The sequence below is a fragment of the Vulpes vulpes genome, chromosome 12 (assembly GCF_048418805.1).
Source record: "Vulpes vulpes isolate BD-2025 chromosome 12, VulVul3, whole genome shotgun sequence".
Taxonomy (NCBI): domain Eukaryota; kingdom Metazoa; phylum Chordata; class Mammalia; order Carnivora; family Canidae; genus Vulpes; species Vulpes vulpes.
This window is the reverse complement of record NC_132791.1, coordinates 185,357,077-185,381,156: the sequence shown is the minus strand read 5'-3', so window position 1 is coordinate 185,381,156 and position 24,080 is coordinate 185,357,077. Positions and strand designations below refer to the sequence as shown.

Below are 24,080 nucleotides of genomic sequence, written 5' to 3'. Positions count from 1 at the left end.
CAAAGGCAGGCGCTAAACCGCTGAGCCACCCCGGGATCCCCAGGCCTGAGATTTTAATAGTTCATCACATCTGGGGAACTTCCATACAACCAAGAAATCAACTCATTTGCAAAACGCCATATTCACACACACACACACACACACACACACACACACACACCAGAGCTTTTGCTCTGCGCTGGAAGTAGGCACAGCCTGCTACCACCTCTGAAAGCAAGAAGAGCGAAATGCCCCGTCCACAGCAATGCGAATGATTTATGATATAACAGGAGAGCGTCCTCTCTGGGGCCATTACGCTTGGAAAGAAACAAAGTCTCTCAAAAATTAAGTGGGACTGTCCTTTTGCAATGTAAAATTAATGGCATTTCCTTAAAAAAAATGCCATTTTTGCACTCACCTCTTCTGAGACCCCGATCCTAGCGATCACAACTGTACACACTCATAATGTTCATACGCATCACGACGGAAAAAGCATGTGTATTTTCTTGCCCGTTGTATGTCCATTGGACAAAGGTGCAAACTAAATGCTCCCAGATAGCTTTGGGACAATGGAGCTGGTAAATGAAGGACTGTGTCCCTCATCCTGAGGTCTCACCTACGTGCAAGTGCCTCTGACGGCCCACAATCGGTTGTGACTTATAATTTTCTCCAGGTACAAACGCAAATTTGGCCACAGAAGGGCTGACACGAGCCGGCGAGCGAGTCTAGCAGGCACCCTGCATCCTCATCGCACCTCATTAAGTCCAGTGGATTCATTCGGGGGCAGCAGCGGAAGCGGGTCATTAAAATGTTTCAGTTATAGTTTGCTGCACTTTATTGGTGGAATGATATTCCTCACTTGTATACACAAATTGTGACATTCTTGAAGATCTAGGGAAAACTCACGTGCCAATACCAAGAATCTAATATCCCCGTAGAAAGCTTTCTCCAGGCCGTTCCCTCAGGGCGCCCCTCCCAGATTTACGGATGTACACCCACCCTCAAAGTTTCAGTTCTTTCCTTCTTTTGTTTCCATCTCTTTTTTAAATGCTCAAATAATCACCAATAAAGTCTGCTTTTACTAATTCCATTGATAAGAACGAAGAATAAAGACCAAAATAGCATTATCAACAGCTGTGTAGCGTTGGGTCATTTTCCCGGTCTGGGCTTGGGTCAACGGCGTGGAAGTGACAGGCAAATGTCTCGGCTCTGGGACATCTTCCATTGCAACTTTCACTTATTAAATCTCTCTCTTAGGGGATCCCTGGGTGGCGCAGTGGTTTGGCGCCTGCCTTTGGCCCAGGGCGCGATCCTGGAGACCCGGGATCGAATCCCACGTCAGGCTCCCGGTGCATGGAGCCTGCTTCTCCCTCTGCCTGTGTCTCTGCCTCTCTCTCTCTCTGTGTGACTATCATAAATAAATTAAAAAAATTAAAAAAAATAAATCTCTCTCTTAGGACCTCATCCAAGAAACCACGCTGGAATTTCAAGCAGGTTTTCTCTATGCCTTCTTGGCTTTGATATCTGTGGTTGTGGACCCTCGAAGTATGTAAAGTTACACACACACACACACACACACGTACTACTCACTTGTTGGTTTCTCATCTCTGAGAAATACTTAAAACACATTTCTTATCTGGCAACTTATAAAATGAATTTTGACATAGGCTACTGGGGTGGATGTGATGGTCACTAAGTTTCTTTCCTGTTCGGAGTCTACATAATTCTAAAATTGCAATAATCAGTTCCCTCCCCGAAAGCAGCCCACCATCCCCCTGCAGAGCTCCGACCACACTCGGGGGACCACTGAGCTAGAGGGATCTCTAGGCCCTATTCGCTCTCTAACGGTGTTTCATGGGCCCAACCTGGTGCCATGATGAAGACCATCCATGCAAGGACGCTTCATGCGCAGAAGACGGTGAGGGTGCAAGGGGCCCCGCGGTAGCTGGTGGAGTGCTGACGAACAGCTACAGCTAGGTTTCATGGTCCCTGACAAGATGGACTGGTCCCCTTGAAGAAAGCCAGGAGACCCTCTCCAGGGTCCAAATCAAGTGGTTACAACAGCAAGCAAACAGAGGGAGGGCCCGGGGAGGGGGTTAGGCAGATGGAAGCACGGCCCCTGCTGGGAGATGGAATTCAGGTCGCGGAGGCCCGCTCCCATGAGGGCTCTACTGCTCAGCAGTCCCATGACTTAGGGCTCTTACCTATAAAACGGACGTTCTTGGGACCCGTGAGAGAGGTAATGCACACAAATTATGCTAATGTTTCCGGCACAGACTTACAATTCACTAAATATTATCAGTCAGCATCATCATGAGCAAAAACTTATCAGTTTTCAACCACAAGGACTCTATGTTAAGAAATATTAAGGGACTCCTGGTGGCTCAGTTGGTTAAGTGTCTGCCTTTGCCTGAGGCCATGATCCCGGGGTCCTGGGATTGAGCCCGGCACTGGGCTCCCTGCTCGGGGGGAGCCTGCTTCTCCCTCTTCCTTTGCCATTCCCCTTGCCTGTGCTCTCTTGCTCTCTCTGTCAAAAAAGTCAATTAACATCTTAAAAAAAAAGAAAGAAAGAAAGAAAAAGAAAGAAAGAAAGAAAGAAAGAAAGAAAGAAAGAAAGAAAGAAAGAAAGAAAGAAAGAAATAGGGGCCCCTGGGTGGCTCAGCGGTTAAGCGTCTGCCTTCAGCTCAGGGCATGATCCCAGATCCTGGGATCAAATCCCCCATCGGGCTCCCTGCGTGGAGCCTGCTTCTCCCTCGGCCTGTGTCTCTGCCTCTCCCTGTGTCTCTCATGAATAAATAAATAAAATCTTTTTTAAAAATTAAAAAAAAAAAGAGATACTGGAGAAATGAGTGCAACGCCTGACCCAAGAGCAGCCCCACAAATTGCTACTATTATTTTTGCATTAGATGACAATGAGGCAGGACGCAGGCAATTCTCTTCCAATCCAGGTCTCAACAAAGAGAAAGTCTCCATTTGTACTAGTGCCTGAACAAGCATCTCTTTTTAGAAAAGGTTGTCTCAGGTCCAGAATAGATTTGATTATATCGTTTCTTTCAATTATGTCAAGTTGGGGGCTACTTTCCATTTGTCACAGGAGGTACTAGTTTAACTATCGATGATAGTGATATAATTTTCCTCCAAAAATATTCAAAAAAACCCCATAATGAGTCAAAAGAAAATATTAAGCAAATAATTGTGTGGGTGGCACCTCAATATTTTGAAGACAACCATGAATGGCTTAATGATTATTTTACAGATGGAGAGATTAAGCCCTGAGTGGGGAGTGGGTGAAGAGGACGGTCCACGTGGACCCTGCCTCTGGCGGCCCAGGCCTCTCTGCAGCCCCTCACCCATCCCACGGGCTGGGCCACGTGCGGGGAGGACGGTGAGGAATGACTGTGCTCCTCTTCCAAGGGTGGGAATGAAATTCAAAGGAGGGGACAAACGTCAGCCGAGACCTGGGGACAGAGGCGGGCGCAGAGCCTAGTAGCTCTCCAGGAATCCAGGTCTTCGTGGAGAAGAAAGTAGGCTGGAAACTCACAGGCACCGAAGCCACCTCGGTACGTCTCTCCCTATAATTCAGGGCACTCATTTTACAGATACTCGGCTTTATTACCACGAAGTTTAAGGTCCCCCCCCCCCGCAAAGATGTAGGGCCCCAGAAACAGCCGCGCTGCTTCACATGGTAAAAGTGAGAAGAGGAGAAATGGCAGCAGGAAGGGGCAATCGGAACACAGGGTCGGGCGCCAAGCCCGGGCGGAGAAGTCCTAAACCGTCGGGGCAGCGTGGCACCAGGGGCCGAGGACACGCAGGCAGACACAGGAACCCAGAGCCCACCCAGTGAAGACTGGCCTTCGGGTCCACCACAGCCAGATGCTCCGGAGACAGATGCCAGATACCCCTGAGCCCATTGCTGCCGCCCGGACGCCCCGACCCTGCCACAGCCAACGAGCAGGACCCTTAGCGCAAAGGCAATCGAACCAGAATCCTGGGCGCGAGCAGCGGCCGGAGCCCAGCAAGGGGCCCGGGGCCTCCCACAGGGGCGGCCGCGGCCAGGACCTGGGCCCAGGAGGCCGTGAGCTGCTCCCTGGGCTCCCGGCTTGCTCCACCGCGGGCTCGAGCCACAGGAGGGCTCGGGGTCTGGCCCCTGCTCTGGCCCTGTGCTCGGCTGGTCATGTGCACGGCCCCTACTTGCAGTGGGGGACCTGAGGACGCAGAGGATGGTGGCACCCCGTGGTCTCCAGGCTGCCAGGGCCCAGCCTGCTGCCCGCTGCACTGTGACCGCCCTGTCGCCGTCCGGGTGGCCCTCTGGCAGGGGGCCAGCGGGCTGTGGCCTGGCCTGGGGCGCCAGGTTTGCGCCCACTCGGCCCGGCTCCTGCGCCTACCTTCGCCTTTGCACAGAATGCGCGTCCCCCTTGTCTTCTCCAGGAGTGTCCTGTGTCCTGCCGGGCCCTGGCCGAGTCGCAGCCTCCTGACAACCCACCTCCCCCCTGGCCTCCCAGCCGCTCACTGGCCACGGCGCCACCTCCGTCGGGCAGTGTCCCCCGCGCCTGCGGTGCCAGATGCTGGGCCACATGTTGGGCAGCAGCCGCGCGGGGCCTCCTGGCGGAGGGAGGCTCACTGAGGGCAGAGCGGGAAGACGGCAGAAAAGTAAAGCCGACAGTTAGGGACACGAGTACGGGAACCTCCACAAGGACGCTAACCCGGCGGCGTCATGCCCTCCCGGCCCCCGGCCTGCCACCCCACCCGTGGGCTGCTCAAGGGGGGCTCCTGTCGCATCTGCGGCCTCCTCCTCTGCGCACCCTGAGCCGTGATCACAGCGAGCCAGACTCGAGGTCTCGGGGTGTCACCAACCACCAGGCCGAGGGCTTCCCGGGGGCCCAGAGGCCGCGGCAGGGGAGGGCGGCGTGGGGGGTGCTGGGGTCCCCAGCTAACTACTTGCTTCCATTCGATCCACAGCCAGGGCTTATCCACTTTATGCATATCAGGGTTTGGGTGCAGGCTTTATATACCAAAATCTGAATGAAATCCAGGGAATCAAGAGGCGGAAAAACAAAACTAGTGAATCTAGGAGGTAAGTGGCTCCTCTGAATTCCTACAGAACCTCACTGCAAACAGACGTGCACGTTACGGTATGGACGGGCGTACACACGGGCACGGGGGGAGCGAGGGCATCACACAGGAGGGGGGCGGGGGGGAGAGTGCGGAAGGGGGAGGACAGGGACGCCGTAGGGGCTAGGCCTAGGCTGCCAAGGGGCCGAGCTCCTCCCTGCCCCGCTGTCTCCCTGGAGCTCCGCCGCCTGGAGGTCTGACCGTCCTCCTGACTTGGAGGATGTGCAGGTGCCGGCCTCTCGCAGAGGTTCAGGTCTGGAAGTGGGGGCCACTTAAGGGCAAACAGAGGAAGGGAAGGAGGGGGCAGGAAGGAATGCGTGAAGCCAGGGGTGGAGGAGGGAGGAGGGAGAGGAGGGAGGGAGGGAGGAAGGAGGGAAAGGAGGAAGGAAGGAGGGAAAGGAGGAAGGAAGGAAGGGAGAAAGAGGAAAGGAAGGAAGGGAGGAACGAAGGGAGGGAGGAAGGGAGGGAGGGAGGGAGGGAAGGAAGGGAGGAGGAAAGGGAGGAAGGAAGGAGGGAGGAAGGGAGGGAAGGAAGGAGGGAGGAAGGGAGGGAAGGAAGGAGGGAGGGAAGGAAGGAGGGAGGGGAGGGAGGAAGGAAGGAGGGAGGGAAGGAAGGAGGGAGGGAAGGAAGGAGGGAAGGAGGGAGGGAAGGCTACTTTTGGTGGCCCCGAGCCACAAGTGCCCCCGACGCCACATGGTGCTGCAGGCAGCTGATGGAGGCTCCTGAGCAGCACCTCTCTGGGGACGCCACCCCGTAAACACAGTGACCTCCTTCAAGGACCGATCCCAAGAGGCTGGAGCTGCGAGCAAGCGGACAGATTCACGTCACCAGGTTTCTTTCTGTCTTTCCCGTTGTTTGCTCCTGAAGAAACTGAAAGGACCGGGTCCGCTTTCCCGAGCAGTCACATCCTCACTGCTCCTGTCGCTCTGCCTTCCAGTCACACGCCACCCAGCCTCAGAGATGAGGACAACGCTCCTCGCCTTGGGGAAGATGCTTCCTCCCTAAGTCATCTTCATTGTTTAAATTCCAAAAAAAAAAAAAAAAAAAAAAAAAGAATAGACAAGTAACCAAGTCATGCTTTTGATTGACTCCAGGTTTCTCTATGTGCATATGTCAAGTGTCCTTTGCTCGTTAGGGAGCCAGGGCGTTGGAGCTGTAGCAAACGGACTCCCATGGAATCAATGACTAAGCGCAAGGCCTCTAGATATTGCCAATCACTTATAACCCCACTGTACTTCACCCGGATTCCCAGGAAGAGTAATGTCCTTCTCTTCCTATGAAGCCCAAAGTGCCTTCTTGTAATAGGAAAATGTGTACGACGGTACACGCTGCCCCGCATGGCAAAGCGGTTCTTGCCCAAAGTCACAATTATGTGAATTGTAAAGCAACGTGGACAAAATACGTTGGACCATTTCCACGTAGTTCATTATGAAAGAAAACCTTTTCTCCAGTTACAATAATGTAAAAAAATACTCCCAAGTTAAGTCCTGGAAGGGAGGAGAAAATTAAGGACTATGAGTCAGAGCGAGTGAACAGTGGGTGATCTTTCCCCTTTCTGCTTCCTCACTGGCTTACATAATTGTAAAAAAAAAAAAATATATTATCTGTCCTGGACACAATTTTTTTTTTTTTGCTTTTACAAATTCTCGCCATGCAACTGTGTTTCCTTTGCAGAGTAAATACGTGAGCCAGCCACACCCCCAGAGAGCCCGTGGTGTGATCACTGAGCGTCGCCTTCACTCTCCTGTACCGTCCAAACAAACCCCCACCTGAGAAAACAAAAATTCCAAAACAAAAACAAAAAAAAAAGCAAACACTGAAAAAAAAAAAAACAAAAAAAAACACTACTCTACTTCGAGATGCAAAACGACCAGTTAATGCATCCCAAATTAGAAACAGGAAAATAGCTTATGACACTAAATGACTGAATCGGTGACGTGCCAACTGAAACACTGATACCATCACTTTGATTCTAAAATCCCCTCTGCTGTGGGAGAAGCCAAGAAGGGAGGCCAGCAGCTACCGCACAAGGAACATGAGCTGGTTCCCTGGAGGCCCCTTCGGCCCTTCAAGGTCCTTCATCCAGGCTGCCCCACTGACCACCTCAGTGCACCCGGGGCCGCGCTGGGAATCCGTGATGAGCAGAGGTAGGTCCTTACCCTGGAGGAGCGTACATCCTCATCTAATTGGGCTGCTCTTAGCTTAAGCCTGGGTAGAGTTACACAGAAGATCTCTTGAGATTTTCCTCCGAGTCCAGAATAAATGAGCCAGGAACCAGATAATGGGCTGTAAATAACACAGCGGGCTGGCACGTCAGGGGTGCCGAGTTCAAGCCCAGGCTCTCACGCGGTGACCCTGGCCAGATCTCTCAGCCGCTCAGAGCTTCAGAGGGAACAATCAGGGAGCGAGTGGGCTGAAGGTCTTAGAAAGTTCCTTCCAGTATCCCAGGGGGCAACCGATTCATTCGTACTCGGCATTTTCATAGACTTCAAACTAAGCTATAAACAGCGACTTCAAGCAGTAATATACCGTAGATTTGAAAGGTTACAAGAGATTCTCATCACCAGACGAAGAATGTGTAACTATGGGAGGTGCTGATGTCAACTAACCTGATGGTGGTGGTCGTTTGACAAAATTCACGTATCTGGAGTCATCATGGTGTAGGTCAGCTCTATCTCGGGAAGACTGGGGGAAGCAACTAAGCCAGAAGCCAGAAAGCTTGGAAAGGACCCTGGGCACTCCTCTGTGCACAAAAGCAAATACCTATCCAGGAGGAAAGGGGAGGAAGGAAGCGAGGAGCTGTGACTATAATCTCCAGGGGAAGGTTTCAGAGTCTGACACTACTGGGTTCAAATCCTGCCTCTGGCTTTGGAATTAAACACATGTCAGGGCATCTGGGAGGCTCAGTCAGTTAAGTGTCTGACTGTCGATCTCAGCGCAGGTCTTGATCTCAGGGTTGAGAGTTCAAGCCTTGTGTTGGGCTCCATGCTGGGCATGGAGCCTACTTTCAAAAATAATATATATATCATTTATATAAATAATTATATATTATTTATTATATATTAATTATATATCAATATGTATCATATTAATTTAAAAATAATATATATTATTTATATAAATAATTACATGTTATTTATTATATATTAATCATATATTAATATGTCAATATAAAATAATATATTATTTTTATACAAATAATTATATATTGTTTATTATATATTATTTATACATTAATATATTATATAAATATAAAAATATAATTATTTATATAAATGATCATTTATTATATGTTATATATTTATATATTATATCAATATATATTAATATGTGATTAATATATGATTAATTATATATTAATATATTATGTTAATATAAAATATGTAATTATTTATATGGATGATTATTTAATATATATTAATATGATATATTTTAATATGTAATTAATTATATATTATATTATAGATAATCATATATATATATTTTAAGTATATCTGAGCAGGTGACTCAACTCTATGAGTAGTCTCCTCATCTGAAAAGTGCCATCTGTGAAGCCTAACTCACATGATATGCAAGGCCCCCGGACCCCTCCAAGCACACAGACGGTGCTCGATACAGTTTACCCAAATTAAAATGAGGAGTTAATAAGAATAGTATATACTGGAAGCTCCTGAATCCTGTTCACTTCTCCGTTTCCAGCACCTGACATAGGTCAGTCTCGTGGAAGGTGCTTTAGTGAAATAAATAAATGTTAACACTGATTAACTCATACTGATTAGAAGCTCTGATTGGCAATTATGCACCTACGATTAATTAAAAGTGAGAACACAGATCGGTTATGACTTCAGAGATGCAGCCTCTTTGGGGGCAGTATCTCTCAAAACGCAAGGTAAAATGACGATGCAAAGGTCACGGAATCTGGGACACGCCAGCAAAACCAACCTCCCACTAGGCTTCTGAGATCAGCAGAGGCCAAAGCCAGATGCCTGAGTCACGGGCCGGCAACGCTGCGGCAGGGACCAGTTGGAGGCATGTGCTGTCCCAGTAACTGTCCCAACTGAGCTCTTCATTCATTGAACAAACAGTTCAAAAGGTCCTTTGAGCAACTCCGTGGTGCCCTTTGGCAGAAGAGAGGCAAACAGAGCTGACACCCAGCGCGGAAGACGTGAGAACCGGTGCTCCGGGGAAAGGGCTAAGCAGCAAGTGAGAAGGGATGAATCCAGGGACACCGGCAAGGCCATTAACTAACTATTCCAGGCAAAGCCCCGGGACTGCTGTCCAAAAGCAAAGTCCCAACATAGCAACAGAAAGTGTCAGCCTTCATTTAGGCGACCGCCACACGCCCCCCCGCCCCGCCCAGGCCTGCGTGCACACGCGCGTGCTTGCACACCAATGCATTCCCACGCACGCACACGGCCCAAGTAGGTAGAAAGGACTCTGGAATAACAGAGTGCACTTTGAGTCTCCTGAGCAAACTGTTATAATGCATTTATTCTGATGAGCCGGGGGGACGTGGTGGCTCTCTCTAACTAGGTCAGGCACCAATTGGTAGTCAACGCCACAGAGCCCGAAGATTTAATGAGGAGGAGACCAGACAAAGACGCACGATGGAAATAGTGCCCCGAGCACGTGGCCCCAGACTCCGCAATCTGGCAGCGGGGTCCGGTCCACGCTATTTCTCCTGGATGCACCAGAACCAACTTCCAGAAACTCCTAAGATAGGCTGGGCAGCCCACGCCAAGCTGCTGGGCCCTCAGCAGAATTAAAAACAGCCCCTGCATCGGGCGCAGAGGGAGCTGCGTGGACGGATGCAGAGGGACCAGCCAAGGCGGAGCAGGGAGCAGAGGCCACGGCCCAGGCGAGACAGGGAAACGGCCCCACCCTGACCTCAGGCTGCGTGCGCAAAGCCAGTGCCCTCTGCCGGATGCCCACGTCCCCACCCCCCCTCGTCTGGGCTGGGCCGTGTCGCTGGCACCCGCGCTCCGGCTGGCAGATGGGGAGGCCAGGCTTGTTGAACCCAGTGCCTACTCACTCCACCGTCACGAAGGCCACCCAGCAGCTGCTGGCCACCTAGAATCTTCCTTGAGAGGCAGGATCCAGGGTGACAACAGGCCAGCTCCCGAAGGCGGCTTTCTGCTTTGCTCTTAGGGCATCTCCTGGGAGGAGACCAGACGCCGCAGGGCCGGGAGAGGGTGCAGCCTGGCTTTGTTCTGGAAAGCCCGGAGCAGCAGCCTCCCAGGACAGCCTGCTGGCAGGCCTGTGAATGAGCCACTGTGGTGAGACACCCCCCCACTGCTAATGAGCCCACGCACACGGCAGCCCGGGGGGGACGCGCAGGCCCCCTGCACAGCAGGCAGAGCAGAGGCAAAGGGGGGGCGGCCAGGGACCCCACCTGGGCTCCCAGCAGGGGGCCCTGAGCCATGGGCCTGCCTGGACCCCAACTCCTCCCCTCCCCTCCCCTCCCCTCCCCTCGCCTCCTGGCCCGTCAAAAAGAAGATTGTAGCCAACACTGTATGGGGATCTCTAAAAGGCAACCGCCCATGTCTCCACTCTCGTGTCACTGTCTTCAAGAGCATTTTAACATAGAAAATGGAAAAGGGGCAGGTTTTCAGAGTGAAAAAACTTGGCAACCGAATACACGTTGAAGAAAACAACGTGCATGAATTTGCTTTAGAACTTTGACGATCGGGGATCCCTGGTGGCTCAGGGGTTCAGCACCTGCCTTTGACCCAGGGCGTGATCCTGGAGTCCGGGATCGAATCCCACGTCGGGCTCCCGGCATGGAGCCTGCTTCTCCCTCTGCCTGTGTCTCTGCCTCTCTCTCTCTCTCTCCTCTCTCTCCTCTCTCTATGACTATCATGAATAATAATTTAAAAAAAATCTTTAAAAAAAAAGAACTTTGACGATCATGCAAATTCATTTTATGCTGTTTTACTGCAGATTTGCAGAGCCGAGGGGCGGGTGGGCTCTGGGGGCAGCTGCCTGGGTCGGACCCCCACCTCCTCCTACCTTTGGACAAGTCACCTCACCTCTGGGTACACCTCCAGCCCCTCGTCCCCAAAACGGAGACCGACACAGCACCTCCCCCACAGGGTTCTCGGAAAAATTGAGGACGTTAAGGCCCGTGGCACAGCGGCATCCGGCAAGCCCGCCACACACGCGCGCGGGTCCAGCAGTGTCCACGGTGGTGTAGCTTGGAGCTTCGCCGCTCCTCTTGGGACGCAGGGTCCTTGGGTGTGATCCCGGGGCTGGGGACCCAGTAACACACACAGGGTATCAGACCAAGTGGAAACCCTCCGTGCAAGGTCACCTGCTGGGAACCTAGAATATTTCGAGAAAATGGAAACCAGAGCTCCCAGACCTCCAAGAACCAGAAAGGAGAAAGACTGCAGATCTCCAGGTACCTTTATTTATTTATTTATTTATTTTAGGATTTTACTTATTTATTCATGAGAGGCCTAGAGAGAGAGGCAGAGACACAGGCAGAGGGAGGAGCAGGCTCCATGCAGGGAAGCCCGATGCGGGACTCGATCCCGGGACTCCAGGATCATGACCTGAACCCAAGGCAGATGCTCAACCGTGGACCCACTCAGGGGTCCCTCCTGGTAGCTTTTTAAACAACCTCAAAAAGCGTTTTGAAAGTGCTGCGGTAAATATTGCTTATGCTGATCACCGCTTTGTTTGGGACCCTGAAAGTCTGGGCCTGGAGGGACCCACTCGGCCCCTAGTAGCCCCGGTTGGGAGGTAAGTCCTCACTTTCCCAGCATCCCTCAGAGAGCCCGCTCCCACTAGTAGGTCACCTGAGCACCTCATTAAAATACCGTTTCTGCCCCAAGACGTCTAGGGAAGGGACCTGGGGTCCCGCGTATCCAGCAGGTGCGCAGGGGGTGGCCAAGGGGCTGCCGCATCTCCCCACGCTGGCAGGAATACTAAGCACCTGAGCTTCACTTTGGTGCGTCCCTTTAATGTCCTGGTTGTTTGCAGACAAGTTGGAAACTCTTTCATTATTCATGGGACCTGCTGTTGTTAAATCTGCAGCTAAGTCCTTGGACCCAGAGGCAGGGAACATTTGTTGTTTTGTTTTGTTCTAAATCAAACAAATAGAATAAAGCAAATACCCGTTGACTCCTGGTGACTGCCCTTTGGGGAGTTCGTTTAACTTTCTCTTTCCCTTGCTCCTCCGCCCGGCCGTGGGAGCAGGGGCGGGGACATCACAGCCGATGGGCTGTGTCCTGGTCAGCACGAGGAAACACCCAGGCCCGAAAAGGAGCAAGTTGCTGGGAATAAAGCGGCCCCGGTTCAGTGTACCGGGATCGGCCATCAGGGCACCTTTCACTGCCCTTCGGGAAAACTCCAAGGGACCACAAGCAAGAGCACAGAGCTCTGGGCTTTGGGGGTTTCGGCGGAGGTCCCATTACTTGCCAGCTGAGCTAGCTCGGCAAGTGACTGAACCTTGGCTTCTCTGTCTGGAATGTGATCCTCAAGGTGTCTAACACAGGACTGCTGCTCCGAGCCCAGTCACCCCTGCATGCGCAAGATACGTCAAAAATAGTTTTTCCCAAAGTCCAAAAAAGGCACCTGAAAAGCTGAGCATTAATAAGAAGCTCTTGGGACGCCCGGGTGGCTCAGCACTTGAGCGTCCGCCTTCAGCCCAGGGCTTGACCCCAGGGTCCCGGGATCGAGTCCCACATCGGGATCCTCGCATGGAGCCTGCTTCTCCCTCTGCCTGTGTCTCTGCCTCTCTCTGTGTGTCTCTCATGAATATATGCATAAAAAATCTTAAAAAAAATAGTTAAAACAAAAATAAGAAGCCCTCGTGGATGCCCCCTTGTTTGTAAGGTTTGCCTTCTGTTTCCAGGTCTGAGCCTTTCTCAGAAGGTCTGTGTGTGTTCAAAAGAGTATTTTTCTTTATAAATCTTCCCTAACTACTGCACAGAATACTGCAATAATTATTAGGGAATTAGTAAGTCATCTTCCATCTTGGGTGAAAGAAATGGTTAATTTTTTTAAATTAAAATGCATGTGGGGGGCCCCTAGGTGGCTCAGCGTTTGAACACCTGCCTTCAGCTCGGGGCCTGATCCTGGGGTCCCGGGATCGGGTCCTATGTCGGGCTCCCTGCATGGAGCCTGCTTCTCCCTCTGCCTGTGTCTCTGCCTCTCTCCATGTCTCTCATGAATAAATAAACAAAATCTTAAAACATTTAAAAAAAATGCATGTACATGGGAATATCCTTAAGAAAGGAACCAAGCATCCCCGTACACACCCGGCCTCGGGCTCCCGTCCTCCGCATCCCGCAGCCCTGTGTTCTCTACGTGGCGGGGCCTAGCTGGCGTGGCCGGTAACGCGCTCACCCCCCCCACAATGTGGGGGTGTGCGTTGCCACACTGCTCGGCCAGCGTGATGAAGGGAACGGGAAAGAGGACTGAACCCAATGGCTATCAGCCAGGCCTTTAATTTTCGCTGTGGTAGGAGCGGAACATCAGACAAGCTTGCTTATCTCTGACAGAGAGGCAGCCACTCGGGCAGAGGATCACAGGAGTCCACATGTGCAGTGGCCTCTTAGGCGACACTGTCTGAAAGCCCTGGCCCCACTCTCCATGCGGGGCGAGGGGACTCTTCATCAAATCCTACTTACAGGACATCTGTGCCACTGCTCATGTAAACAAGCCCCTCAGCTCCCATTCAAGCATTGTTGCAAATTTTCCTCTTCTGGACACAATTGCTCCAGGCTGTGGGCCTCTGCAAAGAACCCTTCTTCCTCGAGGGATTTCTCTGTCTAAACAGGATTTATGATGATCCGTTGGCAAGGATCTTTGAATCACTGCCTTTCACAGTAGAGCAGAGGAGTACGTCAGGAGCATCTACCTCCAGCAGCAAGGCATCCCTGAAGATTTATCTGCTTGGATGAAATGGGCACAGCCTGATGCTCCCAGGATGCTGCCCCCCCGCCCCCGGACAAGTGGCCGCTGCCGGGAGCCTCAACAGAGCGGCTGTGTGACCTCGCAGCGGGAGTCGAACCTCTCTGAACGCGGTTTGCGAGCTGTCGCTGCTCTAAGACGGAGGTGGTGAGGGCTTAGCCCTGGGGCTACCGCCAGAGGCGGTTTCGGAAGGCTGCTGAGGAGGCTCAGGCGGCCGTGGGGGGACACTTCAGAGTCACAAATACGCGACGCGTGAACAGCGAAGTCCAGAAACAGCACCGAGGAAGCTGGACGTTAATGAGACCCCCCAGCCGGGCGGTGATTTGCAGTCTCCGCCTGACATCATCAAGCGCCTGGAGTTCCCTGCACCTGCTTGGCGGGGGGCGGGCGGGGGGCTCCACACACCTGTGGTTTTCTGGAAAGGACGCGTGATAAGAAAGAGGTGCACGGGCCAGGCCTGCCAGCACTCTGCCCCCGGGAGGGCCAGCGGGGGGCCCGGAGGACGTGCTCGGGGCGCCTCTGGGGGTCGCCTCTGGGGGTTGCGGGGCAGACGGACTGTGCTTCAGCTAAAGGAGCCCACACCCTGCCCCCCACGCCACGCTCCGTAAGCTCAAATTTCGTCTGTACCAATCCTAGACGATTTTCTTTGACTTATCCGCTGCAAGGCCCCTTCCCACTCCTGCATCCCGGCTCCTGGGCATGGCCGTCTTTGCTTGTCCTTCTCCCTCCCGCGGGTGATGCGACAGGCCAGAAGAGAAAGCGCTCCGTCCCGGGGCTCCCGGGCTGCTCCCCCCGGAGGGGCCCCAGTAACTCGGTCCACGGCCCGCAGCCTGGACAAGGGGGCCGGGGTGCAGGGACGGGCAGACAGACGGGCTCTCGCTGATCCGGCCCACCCAGCCTGGGGCCCTTGGCCCTCGTAACCCTATAGACACCCGGCAAGGGTGCCGGGCACCCCTATATTTTTTCGAGGGGCAGCTGAGACGTGAGAGCCTAAGCAACCTGGCCACGGGCAGGAAGGGACTTATCAGGGACATGATGGAAAAGCCGGGCCTGCCTGATGGCACCTCCTGCACACCCTCCTGCAAGCCCATCTGCACACCCGTCTGCACACCCTTATGCACACCCTCCTGCACACCTGCACTGTGGTATCCGGGAGTGGGGAAATCCCACAGCCGCTCATGCCCAGGCAAACACTCCACGCAAAGGTCGAAGGAAGCAAAAGCTGCAGCAGATGTGACTTCTGACCCGACCGTTCCAACATGGAAATACCTGAAAATCACTTGATCTCTCTAAAGGTCAGTTTTTCTTATTTGAGAAAAAAAAAAGGGGGGGCATAAGCAACTTCACCGATGATTACACGTGGATGAAACGAGATAAGGGAGCAAAGAGCCTGGCACCACGTGGAAGCTCACTGCATGTGCGTATCCTCCTTTCTTGGCTTCAGAATATATATATATATATATATATATATTTTTATTATGTTTTATATATATAAATATATATATTTATTTTTTATTTTATTTTTTATTATATGTATATTTTTTATTATATATTTTTTATTATAAGGCAGAAGAATAAACATCTAATGTAAAGAGAATAATTAACACTGGAAACCAGGATATGGCCCGCTCCCATTACACAGGCGGTCCTCCGGGGCACAAACCCAGTGGCAACTGAGGAAAGACCAAGGGAAAAAAGAAAATTAGCAAATGCTAACTCTCCCCACATGGTCTCCCAAGATGCTCCGTGTAGCCAAGACAAGGCGAAAGTGAATTACGAGGTGCCCGGAAAGGAACTGTACAGGTTTTACAATCAGCACAATATGCCTAAAGGAGGAAATCCTTTTAAATTAAATATTAAGCCGTTACACAGCTACAGAACTCACCATATCGAGTTTCACAAATATTTGATGGGATATATAAAAGAGCTTTAACATCACAGGGGCTGCTCTTGTGTTCATCCTCAAGACTTTGCAGCATCTTACTCTGCCTATCAAGGATAAAGCAGACCCTTTGCAGATACTTGGCTTCGACCTACCTTAGCCAGGAAGGCGCCCGCACGTTGCCTATGTGCTTAGCACCCGCGTTGGCTTCACTCACAGATGGGGAACCACGAAGGTGTTTAGCTTAAGTGTGTCTGAGGCAGAAGGTGGCAGTGATGATGATCCCCTGACCCCTGGGCTGTCCCCGCTCTCTCCAGCTGTCCCCCCGCAGGCCCAGGAGATGCATTAAGGCCGAAGGCAAACTACGGCATCGTCTGCTCATTCTTCCGGACGTTTCTTTCCTATTCATATCCTGACGATATAGACAGGTGACACCACCCTCCCTGACGCTGACAGTGCAATCCAGAGAGCTCAGTCTGCGGTGGTGCTTGTCTGCAAGGCTTCACAGTTCCTTGCTCTCACTCTGCTGCTCTCACGGGTAGAGAAGTGGGCCACAGCTCCCTACTAGGGAGTCAACACTCCTGTGCTTCCTGAGCTCAAAACCTCTGCGCTGGGCTCGACGCGTGTGATGCGTAGCGTCCCCGGCAACAGCAGGCCCACTCAACGTGGCAGGGGGGATGGGACATCTCTGGCATCAGCGTCGCTGAGGACGCTGCTTCCTGCTACACCATGACCCCAATAAGGGTGTAGAGGCCCCAGAGGAAACCAGGGGCTCCCCTGTGAACACACAGTTGAAAAGAATCTCCCCGTCGCCCTGGGAGAAACTGTGTCCAGAAACTTTTCACAATGCTGATACCAACCTCCAAATATAAATAATTCTGGTCTCATAGGCATTGTGATCGATGGGCCATCAAGCATTTATCAGGTGCCCCGTCCTGCTGGGCTTTGCACAGTCGTGCTCAGGTACGAAGTAGGGGTTCCCGTGGGGGGATCCCGGCCAGTGACTCGGAGCCCCGCTCCGAAAGGACGACGCAGAGCCAACACCACCTGGGGAACCCGTGGCAGAGGCTTCCCCGAACCCCAGGGCCGCTGGTGGCCCGGCCTCAGGCCATGTGTTCACCAACTGCTCTCCAGGCTCCCTGCCTAACAGTGACTGCAAAGGGACACCACCTTTCAGGAGGAAAGTGGCATCATCCAGCGCGATGTTCCTGAAAAAACTAGGGGGGCTCCAATGGTGTGAAGGTACAGCCATCGCCATCAACTCTACGGATTTGGACAAGCCTTCCGCGTGCAGGGACACGGTGCAGGGGACCCAGGCAGCAACTCTTCACGAGTGGGCGCCGCACGCCGGGAGCTGGGAAACATCTCGGTGTCTGCTTGAACGTCATGATCGAGTCAGTGATTACTAATAGAAAACCAATAGGTAGGGATCCCTGGTGGTGCAGCAGTTTGACGCCTGCCTTTGGCCCAGGGTGTGATCCTGGAGTCCCGGGATCGAATCCCACATCAGGCTCCCGGTGCATGGAGCCTGCTTCTCCCTCTGCCTGTGTCTCTGCCTCTCCTCTCTCTCTCTCTCTGTGACTATCATAAATAAAAAATAAATAAAAAAATTTTTAAAAAGAAAACCAATAGGTAAAAAAAAGAAAGAAAACCAATAGGAGGGAACAGCGGGCATAGGCTAGTTGGTCAGAAAACCGTCTCCCACAGGTCTGTTTTAAGGGTGGAAAAGAAGCCTTGAAGGACAGGAAAGAATGAGCCATAAGAAAAAAAATGGTGTTTTTAAATATGTTCGTTTTTTTCTACCATGATATTCTTGGAATTTCATCATAGAGAAAACATCAGTATTCCCCTAAGATGTTTTCTGAATAGATACGTGTATATTTATATTTATATGTACGCCGCTACCTTGATACTCGTAGTAGAAGGCATCTCTCCCTGTGCATGCGTACGAGTGTGTGCGGTGTGTCTGTGTTGTCCAATCAGCGTGCAGCTGTGACTCTGTGATTGGGTTTTGATGCTTAAATCCCCTCCGTGGCCTGAACCTGGAAAGCCTTTCACAGCCCGGAGTCCCTCCCCTTCCTTGGTCCAGCTGAGCCCTCCGCCCTGCCAAGGGCACGGTCCAGTCACACCAGATCAATTGCAATCCTTCAACATGCAGGTATGCTCATGCCTCTACCATCTGCACAACGAGAAACGGAATGACCTTCTTTACCTTATCCACGAGGCAAATTTTATTTCAGTCCTTAAAACTTGTCTCTTCTCTCCAGCCTTGTCTGCCTGACTCATCAAGTGGAATTAATTGATCAATCTCCTGGAAAGCTCTCTTTGCTTTTTTATAATTCTGACTTCACATTTCATTAATATTATCCATCCAATGCCCAGGCTTTACTTATTGATATTTTTTTTTCTAATTACCAGATAATGCATACTCGGCATCAAAATTTTGGGAAATAAAATGTGTAAATAAGAAAATAAGCATTTCCTTCCACTATTTTTCTCCTAGTTCTTTAAAAAGATTTTGTTTATTTATTCATGAGACACATACACACAGAGAGCAGCAGAGACACAGGCAGAGGGAGAAGCAGGCTCCCCTCTGGGGAACCTGATGTGGGACTTGATCCCAGGACTCCTGGATCAGGACCTGAGCCAAAGGCAGGTGCTCAACCACTGAGCCACCCAGGTGTCCCATATTTTTCTCCTATTTTTACACAGTTGGAATCTTTCTTCTATCGCTTCTGACCTTGCACCTGCTAAACATTCTTTAGGAATCCTGCTTCTCACGGTAGCATAGGGGCCTGCCAGGATGTACAACAAACTATATAACCATTCAATCCCTTACTACTGGGCTACTTGGTAGTTCAAAAGTCCCCATTATTGTAAGTCACAATGCAGCAAACTTAATTGTACATTAATCTCTGTCCATAAACCCGCTCATTCTCTTAGAATGGATGCTTAGAAGCAAAATTGCTGTGACCAAAGAGGTGAGATTTTAAACCTCTCTGTACATATTGCAGATTAATTCCAGCAAAGATACTTTAATTAGCACAGCCCACCAATATTATAACGGAATGTCATTACAGTCTCCCTGTCCCCTCATGGTAACAATCCCTCCCTCCACCCGCAGATTTTTTTTTTTTAAGGTGAAAAGGCATCGTTGCTTGAATTTCTCTTCCTTTGAATAGCAACACAGTGGAATTCTTCATGGGGTGATGGCATTTTTCTTATCCCTTTACGAGAGCTCTTTATTCAAATACTAAAATACTTCTTGAGTTCCTATTTGTTTTGAGTATCTTCCAGATGTGCTCTTTAGTCATAATTTCGCTTATGATACTTTTCATGTACACAAGTTGGCACTTTAATTTGTTCATTCTTTTCTCTGTGATTTTTTTTTCCCTTAATGATTGTTTCTTCACTTGCCTGGCTCCCTGATGTACCATGACCTCCATTAGGACAGGTGTCCTACTTTATTCATCTTTGTGTCTCCAGCATTTTATGGAATGGCAGTGCCCGGAATAGAATCGTCACTCAATAAATCCTTGCCAGATTGTAGTGTACTGTATTTTCTTACTAAAGTAAACTCTCAAATGATTTGCTTTTATATATTAAAATGTACATATTTATGATTTATATATGTTGGATATATTTAATACTGGATAATACTGCATATATATAGATATATTTATCTCTCTATATTCGATATTTCAGTATTTCTCTTAAATATTTAAATTGATGCATCAAACCACATATTCTGAGAATCGGTATAAAAATTTAACGGTATCCCAAGGATGAGCCATTTCATGTCATGGTAATGATAGATTGGCTTTCACACACGATAGGCAGGATCTGCTGCTGATTGCACTGCAACAGAGCCTATCAAATGGTGGGTTCCTTGAGTTATCTATCACCCAGAACGCCCCAAAGGAAGCCTGAATATTTTTTTTGTATTCTTCAAACCATAAAGACATCATTATCACTCAAAAATCTTCACTCTGAATATATTCTGAGATGAAACTTATTAATTTCAAAGAGCTATGTACTCTACAGATGTGTTCTGAAATCCACTGAAAACACAGATGGGACCTGTAGTGAGACACAGAACGGATTCAAGGAAATGTCATGCGAAATCTGCACAGAGAGGGAGGAGAGCAAAGGAGAGAGAGGGGCTGACAACCCACTTGGGTCCACGCCCTGTGCCCAGGGCTTCTCCAGTGTCACTGCTTCTCATTGTAGGTGGAGATTGCCCCTCCGCCCCCCGCCCTTTGGAGTAAACCACGGAGCTGCTGGTCCACCCACATCCTTTTCAAGAAGGTTCAGCTTCCTGGGCTATACCGGGTTAAGTTCTTCCCAAAGGTACCCTGATACCTGGCCAGGTAGAGGGCTCATCTGAGCATTGTCTGCCCTGGTGCTAACTAGGAATCTCACCCTTTAACAGGTGACAGCTCTGTGGAGAGGAAGAAAGGAAGGGGCCAGGGCCCAAGCTCCATACAGGGTGTTCCACTGCCCATAGGACGGGCTAGATGAGTGAGCCCCTCATCAGGAGAGGGGGAACAGCTGGTTAAAAAAACAAGCGCCACCCAGTGTCTGAGCACAGGTGAGGAGATGCAGCCCACGCCACCTGCTAGTCAAAGAAGCCGGAATGGATGCCTGACACTCCACTTTCTCCCCCGAAATCCACTCAAAGTCCCGGCTCTACTCTTTCTCGCCTCAACCCAAATGCGAAATGCAAAGTCCAGGCTGAATTTAATTCTAGGAGAAACAAAGCCCTCTGGGAAGAAGGAATTATTTGTTAATAAATGTCTAGTATCATCTTCTTATATCCATTTATTCAGTCATTCATTCATTCAAGGCTTAACACTCAATTAAAGGCAGAATGCTTAGTGGATAATGGAATGGATTTTGGCATTGGGAAGCTCTGAGTTGGTCCAGTCCATGCACATCAGCTTGGAAATTTGGGACGGGCCACTTAAGGGCTCTCTGTGTCGTTTTCTCTACCTGTACAACCGGATATGGACACTGCAGGTGGGTCAGATGAGAAGGCACACAGGGGCCCTACAAGGCAGAGGATGGCAAGTACTCCTTAGACAGAAGCTATGTTTGCAACAGGAAAGGACGTTGTAAATGTGTAGTGGACCCGCCTCCCCCGAGCACGGTTTCCAAATGACTTGATCCTTGAGAACAGCTCTGTGAGATCTAACTTTTTCTATTTTGACAATGAAAACACTGAAACACAAAAACTCCAATCACCCAGCAGGTACTTTTCGGATTTAGAGTTTGGGTCCAGGTTCGTCTCACTGAATGAAGCCTGTGCCCTTTCCAAGGTACCAGGATGCCTGGGTCAAATCTAGGCTGTGAAATGAAGGAACAAGAAGAGAAAAATCTTGCTTTCCTCACTCACTGACTAGTGGGAGGGAATCGGTTAAAAACAATTATGATCCCCCATGTGGTAAGCTTCAGACATGGCCTGACAGGCCAGGAGGAGCTGACTCCAAGAAATGGAGCCAGGGAGCCACACTGGTCCTGACTCATGGAATGAGCTGGGTCTGAAAAACTGAGAAGAGGGGACGCCTTGGGGGCTCAGCGGTTGAGTGTCTGCCTTCGGCTCAAGCCGTGATCAAGGGGTCCTGGGATCGAGTCCCACGTCGGGCTCCCTGCATGGAGCCTGCTTCTCCCTCTGCCTGGGCCTCTGCCTCTCTCTCTGGGTCTCTCATGAAAAAATAAGTAAATATTTTTTTTTTTTTAAAGCTGAGAAGAAAATAAATAAATAAATAAATAAATAAGCTGAGAAGAGCATGTGTCTACATGGTAAGAATGAAAAAGGCTAGTTCTTAGGTTAAAGCTATCCCAGGAAAATGGGCAAATTTCTCCACTCCAACCATCCTGGAAACCAAATCAGCTTGTATAAAGATTTGTCTAGGGATCCCTGGGTGACGCAGCGGTTTGGCGCCTGCCTTTGGCCCAGGGCGCGATCCTGGAGACCCGGGATCGAATCCCACGTCAGGCTCCCGGTGCATGGAGCCTGCTTCTCCCTCTGCTTGTGTCTCTGTGTCTCTCTCTCTCTCTCTCTGTGACTATCATAAATAAATTAAAAAAAATTTTTTTAAATAAAAAAAAAGATTTGTCTACAGAGGCAGGAGTCCCTTTATACAGACCTTCTGACAAATCAACGGCGAAAGGCCAACAGAATTACCACGTCAACACGCTGCAGCCCCTCGGAAGGGAACTAGGCCCTGGGCATCAAGAAAGAGCCATCACGACACCGTGGGCCCCCAGAGGGAAGCACACAGCACCCCCTAAGACGTCGTCTTAGCTGTGAACAAATCAAATACACACAAAAATTGAATCTGAATCTGATTAAGACTCTCATGCAAGATCAAGTTTCTGAAAATTAAGAGGATGGAAGGAAACTCGATAGCAATGTTTCTCAATTAGAGGCGATTTTAGCCCCTTGGGGACATTTGGGAGCATCTAGAGACATTTTGGGTTGGCACAACTGGGCAGGGGGCTACTCCTGGCACCTAATGGGTGGAGACCAGGGGTCTCCCTGCTGCTGACCGACCTACAAGGCACAACACCACCTTCTCAGAATGTCCGCAGCGCTGAGGGCGAGGAACGCTTATGGGATAAGTTATTCCATTTCTTCTATGACAGGGGTGAGGGACACTTATACATTAAAGTAAACCTGAAAGGTCTCCCTGAAGGTAACACAAAGGGAAAAAAAAATAACAGGCAAACACTAAATTATAGTACTTGGGGCTGCACACACCAGCAACGAGGAGGTCATCGCCGTACAAGTCAGGAAAATGCTCACGTTTGTGGCGAGGGAAGGCGGTGGGACGGGTTCTGGTGCGTCTGGCAAGGCTCTATCTCCTCATGGGGTGATGGTTTATTTTTGTTAAGAGCTTATTTATTTATGCATGAGAGACACACAGAGAGAGGCAGAGACACAAGCAGAGGGAGAGCCTGATGCAGGACTCGATCCCTGGACCCGGGGTTAATGCTCTGAGCCAAAGGCCACCGCCCGACCACTGAGCCAGCCACCCCCCAGGTGCCCCAGTGCTGGTTTAAAGGTGTTCACCTGACAATCACATATTCAGTTGCACAATTGCTTTTATGTGTTTTCTGTATTATATCTAAGAAGAACATAGTTTAAAATAATATTAGCAAAATAAATAAATAAATAAAGTAATATTAGCAACAAAATAAAAATCATCACTCTCCTCACTTTGGGTAGGAGTTAATGAGCTTATAGGACTGAATCAAAAAAAAAAAAAAAAAAAGGATTGCTGATTCATCCCAGTTTCCAATGTCTTCTGTATTTTCCCCAAGTGCTTGAAAAATTATTTCTAACCTCGCCCATCCCTGTCGCTTATTGCTGGCGATTACCAGCCGGAGTCATGCAGAGGTTAAAACAGCAGAGTGGAATAATTAAGCATAGGAGCCCCGAAGTCAGATAACTGGAGTTGTCACCCGGTGCCACATTAGTCACTGGACTCCAGCTCTCCGAGCTCGAGTTGCTCCTTCTGTAAAATGAGATAAGTAACTGTGCCTTCCTCACTGGGTGTGTTGGGGGTATTAGCCGAAGATTGTCATACCGGATTCTGAAAATAGCTTGAATAATTGCTTACATGATCTATTCATCAGGTGCTGAACATGCGCCAGAGCCAGACCTGGAGGCTGGGGACACGGAGGCCGGATCCGTCCTTTCATCTTTCCTGGGAAACCCTCTCACTCTCTAGCTGCGGCTCTCTGTTTTGTGCCTGAAACTCAACAATTTTAGGCACTGCAATTACTCTCCATTTAAAATGAGGGAAGTAAAGGTCACAAGACGACGATGCATATCCATGGTTACATGTCTTCTGACATTCTTTGGGCATTTGCTGATTACCGAGCCCTGGGCAGAGCACTTTCCTTCCCGTGCCTCATTTAATGCTCAAAATCACCCTGTGAGACTATCATTATACTCTTCCTCGCATATGAAAAGTAAGGCTCCCAGATAATCGGTCGCTTTCCCAAAAGCCACACAGCTGCAAATGTCAAAACCACGATTCGAACGAACTAGCTTTACCAGAGGAGCCTGCCCCCTGGTTGAAAACCCGGTGGGTCTCGTCATGCTATTTTGATGCTGCTTTTAAGGGACCAAACCATTATCTCCCTGGTAGGACCATTACCTGCTGTAAAGGCATCATTT

At 50.1% G+C, this 24,080-nt stretch overlaps 1 protein-coding gene across 3 annotated transcripts in view; it reads right to left on the bottom strand.

Annotated features, from left to right (window-relative positions):
- Positions 1 to 24,080, bottom strand: part of CDH11 (cadherin 11) — a 148,883-nt gene that overhangs the window by 94,250 nt on the left and 30,553 nt on the right. The window contains exon 1 of one of the 3 annotated variants that reach the window (XM_026011693.2): positions 10,124 to 10,366. The exons of the other annotated variants lie outside the window; for them this stretch is intronic. The gene's annotated coding sequence lies outside the window, so the exon portion shown is untranslated. Of the gene's footprint in view, positions 1 to 10,123; positions 10,367 to 24,080 lie in introns of those variants that run through there. 3 annotated transcript variants of the gene reach the window in all.